Consider the following 10,761-nt stretch of genomic DNA (forward strand, 5'->3'; position numbering starts at 1 on the left):
GTATTCCCTCAGCGACCAGCACAGATCAGCTCTAGGCATGATGAAGCGAATATCGTCCTCTTTTGGAAGACCAAACAAAGTAGTTTCACTTTCACAACGAAGCACACAGCGCCTTTACGACATGGCTGCAGCGTCAACAATACTACAGTGAGATTAAAAGTTACGCCTTCTTTCTTTGCGTGAACATTTGGGCGGCGTTATGCAATTCTTCCCACATAGTGAGGTAGATATGTGGGGGCGTGTTAGAACGAGCCATTTTAGGTAGGTGTGGCTGACTCTGAACTTTTATAAAGAATATCTCTTTGGATTTGAGACTTTAGTCTTTGCAACTTTACAGATCTTCTTTATGCACCAAGAACTTGTAACACTCCAAAGAGAAAGGAAAAATTGAAATCGCATCATATGACCCCTTTAAAATATTACTTTAGTATTTTGAAATGATTCCACTTCTGAGGTAATCTGCAGATTGTCTTCTTAAAAAGAGTCCAACCTTAGGTCTGTATTACAAAGCATTTATGAATTATAATAATTCAAGTTTGGGTACTGCACTTTCATGTCTTTGTTCAAAAATGGGGGATGACTTATAGCTACTCGTTTTAAATTTTTGTTCTGTAATACCATTTCATTTAAAGGATTTGTTGTGGCGTGAGGGAAACTAAATAGGCTATATAGTGTTTATTGTAAAGGTTTCATTATATTTACTGGTAATTAATATTAGGGGTGCACCGATCCGATATTCAGGATCGGTATCGCTCCGATACTGGCATTTTCTGTCGGAATGGGGTATCGGTCAGACGAGACCGATCCAAATCCGATATTGTGCGTATACTATTCTGTGTTATTAGTAAGCCCCACGAAAGCCACATAAGCACAATAAAGTTTTCGTGCACTATATTTAAAGTGTTCTGAAGCTGTTCCATAGTTTAATGTGAGGTACATGTGAATATTTAAGTCAAGTTCACGTAAACTCTTCTCTCTGCAGCGGCTGTCAGTCATCCTCCATTCAGCATTCAAACTACCCGTCACGTTCGGTTCGACAGTCAAGACGATGAAACTCTCTCCAAGATGATTAAATGTTCCTAATGTTATACTTGATCTGAAAATAAAGATAAATGGTTTTGCATAAAAGGAATTTATCTTGCTGGAGTTTCGTGCTGTTTCTAAATCGTGTAAATTTCTACCGGATATCTGGTTAAATCACAAAACTGGAGTAGAGAGCACTATGAATTGTTTGTCACGAGCACAGTAACTAAAATTTAAAACCGTTAAAAGAAAAGGCTCAATAAATTAACGCACATATTTAATACACTACGAATCAATATCTCTTCACTTTGTGCTTTGAACTTCTCTATGCTGCGCGCTGTGACTCCGTGTTGCTTCAAGCTTTGAGTCGCTCTGTATTTGTAGCCTTTAGTATCCTAATACTTTTGCACAATGAAAGATTATTAATAGCCTTTCTTGTTCATCTTATCTATCATATGTTGCTGCCTCATTACTCTGCTATACATTTAAAATAAATGTCTTTTGATTTATACAGTAGTCAACATTTGAAGTGGATCAAAAAAGTTAATCAAAGTATATTATGAACAAGATGAATGTGGATCAAGGAATCATCTACTGTACCTGTGTAAAAAAGAGCTCATAGAAAGCACACACAAAATACACATATTATTTCCATATTAAACTCTCTCAGTCATTGGTTAAATTAAGTGTCAATGAAACACCTTTATCAAGTTCAGCTGTTTTCTCCAGCTCCAGCCTCTTCACCAGACCATCTGAAACATAAAAACACACACATGCTTGATTTCTCATGTCACACATTATAATCCACACATGAACCTGTCAATACTCTCAATGATGGAGTTTCCAAACAGACTAATGCGAAATAAGGATTATTATTTATACTGTATTTATGAGTCTGGTACTTTAGTCCTGTATTGTCCTGTTTTTAATGTGTGTAAAAATAGTAAAGCATGAATGTTTCATTTGTAAGAATCAATTGAAAGATTTTAATATTGTTGCCACTTAGTTAACATGCAATTTCTAAAAAGACAACAAAAATGCAATCAAATAAACAATATATATAATACCTATCAATAGTGTTAAACATTATACTTTACTAATCTGTCATTTTGAAAATGTTTCTGTTAAAGTGCCCCTATTATGTTTTTTTCAAATATTACCTTTCATGCAATGTGTAATGTAGCTGTCTGTGAATGCAAACAATCTGCAAAGCTGGGAATCTGAAAATGCATGATAAATAAAGTTGTTGTCTCTCAAAAAGAAAGAACTGACTCTGCCTAATCAGGAATTCGAATCTATGTTCTACGTTGTCCCCCAAGTGCAACCCGCAGTGCCCTAATCATTGCAGCTGGTTCGAGTTGTGTACATGTCGAGGAGATGCTGTTTTCTACACTGTGAATGCAAATTCTCGTTGTATACAAGAGAAGTCAGTGGTAAAATTACCACAGCGATACAACAGCAGTATAACCTTAAGTTGTGTTTCCGTCATTTTACTGACAATCTTCTGAAATCTCTGCGCAGTCAACATGGGCTTTGCAAAATGCTTATCCATTAAGATGGTCCACTTTATTTGGACCAATCTGCTCCTCTGAATCACAAACTGTTAGTAAGATGAATCATGTATATTTATTTTCTACCAGGTATTCAAAATACATAGTTTTGTGTGTTATGTCCCTATAAACAGTTAGTCGGAGGTCTACAGCTGTATGTTTTATACTGGTGTTACGGTTTATCTGGTGACTGTGTTAACTGGTGACCATCTTCCAGTTTCAGGTCACTCCAGATGTGATGGAACGACTGCAGCAGATTTGTCGAATCTGACGCAATATTAAGCTGTCTAATAAATGCAGACTTGCTCATGATTTTGGTATTCTTATGAAGCTTATAACTAGGGTTGCCACCTTCAGCAAGGCAAAATAAGTTAAACCCATTCACGACCCCAAGAACAAAAAAAAACAAGGACACAAAACCAGTAAGGAACTCATGGCTTAACAATAAACCATGAGAAAACATGCTCAAGTATGTAAACTTGCAACATAGCACATTAATATTGTTATTTTAAAATTGATTATTTATAATTATTAATCATTATTATTAGTCTTTTTTTGACAGTTCTGCAGCTGTTTCCTGGATGGGATGAAGTTTTATTAATTATGTATAATTAATTTTTTTTATTATTCACATTATTATGTAATTATTTGTCCCATTTATATCTAAATAATTTAGTATTTTCTAAACTTTTTAAAATGCCAAATTGTGTATCACATATATGATTATTTATTTTATATATATATTTATGATTAATATCAATGATAAATTAATAAATATTGGTCTTTATTTGACCCTCTAACTCTAGCACTCTCTATTCTTTAAAAAAAAAACTTGCCCCTTTTAGACTTGCACTCTATTTATTTATTTATTAACTGCTTGTTTGTATTAAATTTTTTTTTATTATTCACATTATTATGTAATTATTTGTCCCATTTATATCTAAATAATTTAGTATTTTCTAAACTTTTTAAAATGCCAAATTGTGTATCACATATATGATTATTTATTTTATATATATATTTATGATTAATATCAATGATAAATTAATAAATATTGGTCTTTATTTGACCCTCTAACTCTAGCACTCTCTATTCTTTAAAAAAAATACTTGCCCCTTTTAGACTTCCACTCTATTTATTTATTAACTGCTTGTTTTCTTTATAACAAAGTGTGTACTGCATTAAGTTAATTGAGACTTGATATAGCACTTGCATATCATTGCTCTTTTGTTGATTTTGACTGCTTCCATTGTCCTCATTTGTAAGTCGCTTTGGATAAAAGTGTCTGCTAAATGACTAAATGTAATATAAATGTAAATAGGGTCTAACATTAATTAAAATATATTACTTTATCTGTCTAATCATGTCTAAAAATATAATAATTAAGTCTACCAAGCTGATAATGTATGGAATATTATATTAACAGCCTATCCAAATTTTAATAAAACAATATGCCTATACCTTTAGAAGCACATGTGTGTCTGTCACTTTATGGTTCACCCAAAAATTAAAATTCTGTCATAATTTACCCAGGTTGTTCTAAACCTGCATAAAGTTCTTTCTGTTGAACACAAAAGAAGATACTTTGAAGAATGAGGGTAACTAAACAACTGCTGGTCCTCAGTAACTCAGTAGAGAAAAAATACTATCATTGGGTCATTGGGGACCAGAAACTGTTTGGTTACCCACATTCTTCAGAGAATCTTCTTTTATGTTCAACAGAGAAAATAAATGATTACAGGTTTGGAACAGTGTGTAACGTTAAACGATGACAAAATTGAAATATCCCTTTAAGTCAGACAGTCCACCCTGAGCAACTGAAATGCTTCTTTGCAAACTGCGCGTTCATCATTAGTTACTGAACAGACCCATTGATAAATTTCCTGTTCAGCCCTTCATCTGGAGAGCCTGTTCAAAGGGTAGATGTGAGCTCTAGATGTTTTAAACCGCGCAGGTTTACAGCGTGCTGCGGTCGCGTGAAAGGGCTTTAACCATCGCTATGGAAACAAAGACGCCAAAATTCAATCATGCGCAAATGAGCTTCTCTAGTACTTCTTATGAAATTGATTTCATCATAATTGCTATTATTATTATAAACAGTGCAAAATACTTATTTGTTTATTCAAATATATGTTGGCCTTTGTAAAATACGAGACAAATCGCGTCCCGAATTGATTTGATACGGGACTCATCATTTTACCTTAAAATACAGGACGATTCCGTATTTTAAGGGACGGGTGGAACCCTATACTTATAACGTGAATCTTTTGAGTCCACACTTTCTTGACCGTGAGGGTTTAGGGGGCCATTTGGGACAGGGCCTGTGTTGTTCCAAAGAGTATAGAAGCCCAAGAGGAAAACTCTGATGCTTTTTTGGAGCTCAACCCGTCAGACCAGGTGCGAGAGCCGGCGACAATGCCCGCCGCGGACGGTTTGAGCACGGAGAGGAGCTCCACCCCATGCACCACGGCTGAGGGTGAGCTGAGTATGGCGCGGTGAAAGTGCCAAACCGAGGAGGAGAGGGTTCCAGTCCCCGAATCCAGTCCAGAGCGCCCTCCAGTGCCAGCTCCCCGTAAGCACCCTCACGTGTCCGCTCCTCCTGAGCGCCATCCTGTTCCCGTGTTCAACCTAGAAGGGGCTTACGATCCAGAGTTAAGCCCTGAATACCCGGAGACTCACAAATGCCCGCCCTCCCACCCGCTCCTGCCTCCTCCACCACTGTCGTCTGGAAGCCCCTCTGCTCGCCCTCAGCCTGCCATCATTACGGTGCGAGCTCCTCGGGTCTGCCATCCTCCAATGTCGCCATGGCTGGAGAATCCCTCACCTCTGCCTTCAGCCTCCGAGGCCCGGACTCCACCTTGGCTCGTAGACCCAGTGGCTCCACATCCCGTCGATCCACCTGCTCCACCGGGCTGCACCTCGTTGCTCCGTCCCACCGGCTCTATTGGGCTCCTTCCTCCCGCCAGCTCCACCTGGGTCCTCAGTTGCTCCGGCTCCGCCGTGGATCGCCGCCTCCGCCTCGGTCGCCAGAGCCCTCGGCTCCACCTTGGCCCCCCGGATCCTCGGCATCCCCCTGGCTCGTTGGCTCTCCGCCTCCGCCTCGGTCGCCAGAGCCCTCGGCTCCACCTTGGCCCCCCGGATCCTCGGCATCCCCCTGGCTCGTTGGCTCTCCGCCTCCGCCTCGGTCGCCAGAGCCCTCGGCTCCACCTTGGCCCCCCGGATCCTCGGCATCCCCCTGGCTCGTTGGCTCTCCGCCTCCGCCTCGGTCGCCAGAGCCCTCGGCTCCACCTTGGCCCCCCGGATCCTCGGCATCCCCCTGGCTCGTTGGCTCTCCGCCTCCGCCTCGGGCTCCTCCTCCACCTGCTCCGCCGCCATTTGGTCGGCCCCCTGGAGTCGGCGGCCATTACTCCTCCATGGCTCCTCCCTCCGTCGGCTCCACTGTGGGTCGCTATCATGGCTGTGGCCTTGGTCCTGCTGTGCTCCTCCTGGCCCCTCCTGTCTCCTCCCCGGCTCCTCCCTCCTTCGTCACCTCCCTGGTCTCTGTCTGTCGGCCCTCTCCCGGGTGTCTGTCCTCCTCCTAAGCCTCCTCCTTAGCTCCACTGTGGGTCGCTATCATGGCTGTGGCCTGGGTTCAGCTGTGCTCCTCCTGTTCCTGGCCCCTCCTGTCTCCTCCGTGGCTCCTCCCTCCTTCGTTGCCTCCCTGGTCTCTGTCTACCAGCCCCCTTCCGGGTGTCCGTCCTTCAATACAGCATCTGGACGATTTTCTTAAGAATAGTGAGGGACTGTTCAAAGGACTGATTGGAATGAGAATCAGAATCTATCAAAAAAAAAAAAAGTCGTTGATCATCCAGGTATAAAGCAAACGTTTTATTATGTAAACTAGGCTTTGTACTTCACGTGTTTCAATACTGACAGAAAAAAATCAACATCATTCATGTGCAAAAATGCTTGGCTTAACAGTACAATGGGTCGGTACTCACGCTCACATGCTCACGCTCTGCTGCTGGCAGATAATTATTTTGTATATGCCACCACAAATAGAGTACAAGTCTGTGGGAAACACCGCTTCTGTTATGAATATTATTCAATATTTTAATTTGAATGTAGGATTGAAATGTACATCGCTGTTATTAGAGTAGTTTATAGTTAGCATAAGCGCAGCTAATTTTTAAATTTGAGCAATAAACCTGATTTGCAATAGAGGTTGAATAATTTTGATTACATATGTATATATACAAACATGAGGATAAGAAGGCACAGATGAAAGAGATTAAATGCTATGGTGGCTAACTAAGAAAAAAAGGCAGAGAGGAACCGAACACAAGAAGAGAAACAAACAAAACTACAACAGACACACACACACTGTCACATATCCAGTCCATGAACTTCCGTCTGCTAGCCATCAGAGGTCACCCTTCCCATTTCATTGACTCTTGCACTACACACTGTTGCATATCACCCCGGACTACATATCCCATCATCCACTGCACTAATGACACCCACACTGTTGATTGCACAGCACTGATTGCACACAGCTGTTATCACTCACACATCCCCTATTTAACTCTCACTCTGATCCCATTGCACTGCCGAGTATTGTTTAGCTCCTATCAGTTTGATAGCTACACTACTTAGCCTGTTAAGTTTTGTTTCCTTGTTTTGCTTCCATGTTTTGCCTTGCCTTGTCAGTTTTCTCGGTTCTGGTCTTTGCCTGTCTCCCTGGATTTTTCCCTTTAGTCTTGTCCCTTTTGATTCTGTTCACCGTTCGATGACCTTCGCTAGCCCTAGGATTATTCTTGTGTTTTGCCCGCCATATACCTGTCTGCCTTTATCTGACCCATGCCTGCTTTATGACCACGTCTCTGTCTTCTCCTAAATAAAAGCTTGCATATGGATCCGCACGTCTCACGTCTTGTCAGCCACGTTACACACACACACACAATGTGGTGCACATATTTATGTCACAGCGGAATTTGTGATATAAATATTTGCACCATATTACATAAGGTGGTTTTGCTAAAGTGGTTTAGGCTGTATGATTGCCAAATGACTAAAGAAATGTTATCAGCATGCTGGCGTAAAATGACAATATTTGGTTATGGTTACACTTGAAAGAGTTTCAAAACTGATGTACAAAATTATAAAAACAATTACATTTGCATTTAGTCATTTAGCAGACGCTTTTATCCAAAGTGAAATGAGGACAATAGAAGCTATCAAAACCAGCAAAAGAGCAATAATACGGAAATGCTGTGAAAAGTGTCAGTCTAACACAGTACACACAGCATCATTTTTGTTTGTTTGTTTTTAGAATAAAGAAAACAAGTAGATGGAATAGAAGAATAGAGAACGCTAGTGTTAGAGGGTTTTTTTTTTCATTTAACATTATTTGTGCCCAGCATATATGTAAAATGTTACCTGAGAGATAGCAAGAGGGAGAGAGTGGCTTTAGAAAATAGAAGAGAGAAATATCATGTGTAGGAGCAGAGCCCCAAGACTAGAGTTAAAGAAAGAGAAGAAAGCCATAAAGAAGGCCCAGAAGGGACAAAGAAAAAAGAACCAGAGCAACAATAGAAAAACACATCTCTTCCAGCTGACCCTCTAACTCTAGCACTCTCAATTCTAATTCTATTTTTTTATTCTTGAAGATGGCTAAGTATTCAGCTGCTCAGATTGAGTTGGGCAAGTCATTCCACCTAAACTCATCTCTAAACTGGACTAATTTGGCCAGTCACACTAAACCGACCCTGTTTTGACTTAATTTGGCAAATGGAGTCAATTCTGGGATGGTGAAATTCGGGAATCGGAGTTGACTCAGGTTGGACTGTAAGAAGTCTTTTTCACACTAATTTCAGTGAATATACTGCAAAAAAGCATGAATTATTTTAGATTTTTGTAAACCATTTAAAATTGAATTATTCATAAATACCTCTTTTTGTGTCAAATGATGCTTTTCTTAAGAACATTCTTTTTACCGACCTGCATATTGTTCACTACATATTCAATAACACCTATTCATCAGTGGAACAAAGAAGCAAACGTCAAAATATACCTGTTTTGCAGCTCCTATGCATTCTTAAGAATATGGACATGTTTCAGCTCTTGATACATCCCTGTGTTACCAAATGTCTTCACTCACCAACAAACACTGGCCTCTGTAAGGTCTCTGTCTACCAGCCCCCTTCCGGGTGTCCGTCCTTCTCCTGAGCCTCCTCCCAAGCTCCCACCTATACCTTCCTCTGTTGTTGTTAAATGTCAGATTTTTGGACCTGTTTTGCCCTGTAGTCCTTCCTGTGTTTCCTTATTTGGTCATGTTCCTGCCCTCGTTTAGTTTGATTATGTTCCATTGATGTCACCTGTGTTCCCCAATTATCCCCTGTATAAAAATCCTAGTCTGTTCCGTTTGTGTTTGTCAGGTCTACTTGTTTCCACGTGTGTTAATTTTTAAAATATTACTGTTATTGTGTCATGACATGTAGTTTTAAAAGTATTTCAGGCGATAATGTAGTTGTTTAAAACTCAAATCTGCGGTTTATTTATAAAGATAGCGCCTATTTGAAAATGTGCTTCGCCGATGTCGGAGACGTGTGCTCCAGGCACAATATTCATAATAAATGATGTTTTTCTTAAGAACATTCTTTTTACCGACCTGCATATTGTTCACTACATATTCAATAACACCTATTCATCAGTGGAACAAAGAAGCAAACGTCAAAATATACCTGTTTTGCAGCTCCTATGCATTCTTAAGAATATGGATAGGTTTCAGCTCCTGATACATCCCTGTGTTACCAAATGTCTTCACTCACCAACAAACACTGGCCTCTGTAAGGTTGCCCACTCACATACATTTGGTGTGAGTCACAAGCTTTGTCTCACGATGCATAACCAAAACTCCCAGCTTATAACAACACAAAATAATCAACAGAGGACTTGTTTGGTCTAAACAAGATAGACTATTCTTGTTTGGGTAAGACTTTGACATACTGCTCTGTCCTTAATGAATAACTACTCAGGAACAAATGAGTAACACAATATTAACATAATGATAACTGTTATTAACTAACAAGACTGATTATCAAATTAGTAAGTAATTGAATGAGGTAGATTACTATCAGCTATCTATTACTACTACTTTTTCATACTTCCCAAACAACTACAAAGAACTACTGTATACTGGTTAATAATTAATGTGAAAAATGCATGATGCATAATTAATTCTGAAGTGAAGATCATGGTAACCCACTAGTAGTGACCAAAGTATTACCAAATTAATGTATTAATTATTTGTAACAGCATTCTAAATTGAAAAGCATGATAACTCCCTAATAATGACTGAAACCTGTTTACGAAACCCTCAAAAAACCTCTAATGCTTGCAGTGACTTTAGTAATTATTTGGGAGTTACCATGCTTTCACTTTAGCTTTAACTTCCTCATTTCATCATATTTGAGTCAGTATAAATAGCAGAGTTTGCATTCTGAGTGAGCAGTTATTTTTTTTCCTTGTTCTTGATCACCGAGGCAAAACTGAAGCATGTCTCTAGTGCACAGCAATGCTGTTCTCCAGGCGCTCTCCACCTTCACAGGCACTGCTGTGAAGCCTATAACAGAAAAAACAGAGGCTGGTAATGAACTCGATGTATTTAATTTTTTGCCAACTACCTTTGTAAAGCAAGCTGGTGATGAACCAGACTCACTTTTTAGTGAGCTGTATGTGGACATTGACAGATTTCGAGACCCAAAGTTTGACTATGATTTCACGAATCTAAAGGATGAATCTGCATGTGTGCGTGGAGGTGAGCAGTACACACGCCCTTGTGGCTGGAAACGAATTGCTGTAAAGGTTCTGAACAAGTATCCTGAAGGAAACACCTGGCTGGGCGTTGACGGATGGAGGAGTCACTCAGTGTCTGGCGAGTGGCCTGTCTCTTATCATGGAACCAGCATGAACAGTGCTAAAGCCATCGTTGAGTCTCATTATGTGGCAGGTTCTAGACAAGTGTACGGCAGAGGAATCTATTCAACACCCGACATAAAGGAGGCTGCTAAATACAGTAACCAATTTACAGATGACGAAACTGGAAAGACCTATAAAGTCCTTCTGCAGAACAGAATCAATCCCAAAATGAGAAAAGTGTTTGCCACTCCGGCACAATACTGGCTGATTGAGGTTCCTAATGGAACCC

This window comes from Sinocyclocheilus grahami, unplaced genomic scaffold (assembly GCF_001515645.1).
Source record: "Sinocyclocheilus grahami isolate Dianchi unplaced genomic scaffold, SAMN03320097.WGS_v1.1 scaffold888.1, whole genome shotgun sequence".
NCBI lineage: Eukaryota > Metazoa > Chordata > Actinopteri > Cypriniformes > Cyprinidae > Sinocyclocheilus > Sinocyclocheilus grahami.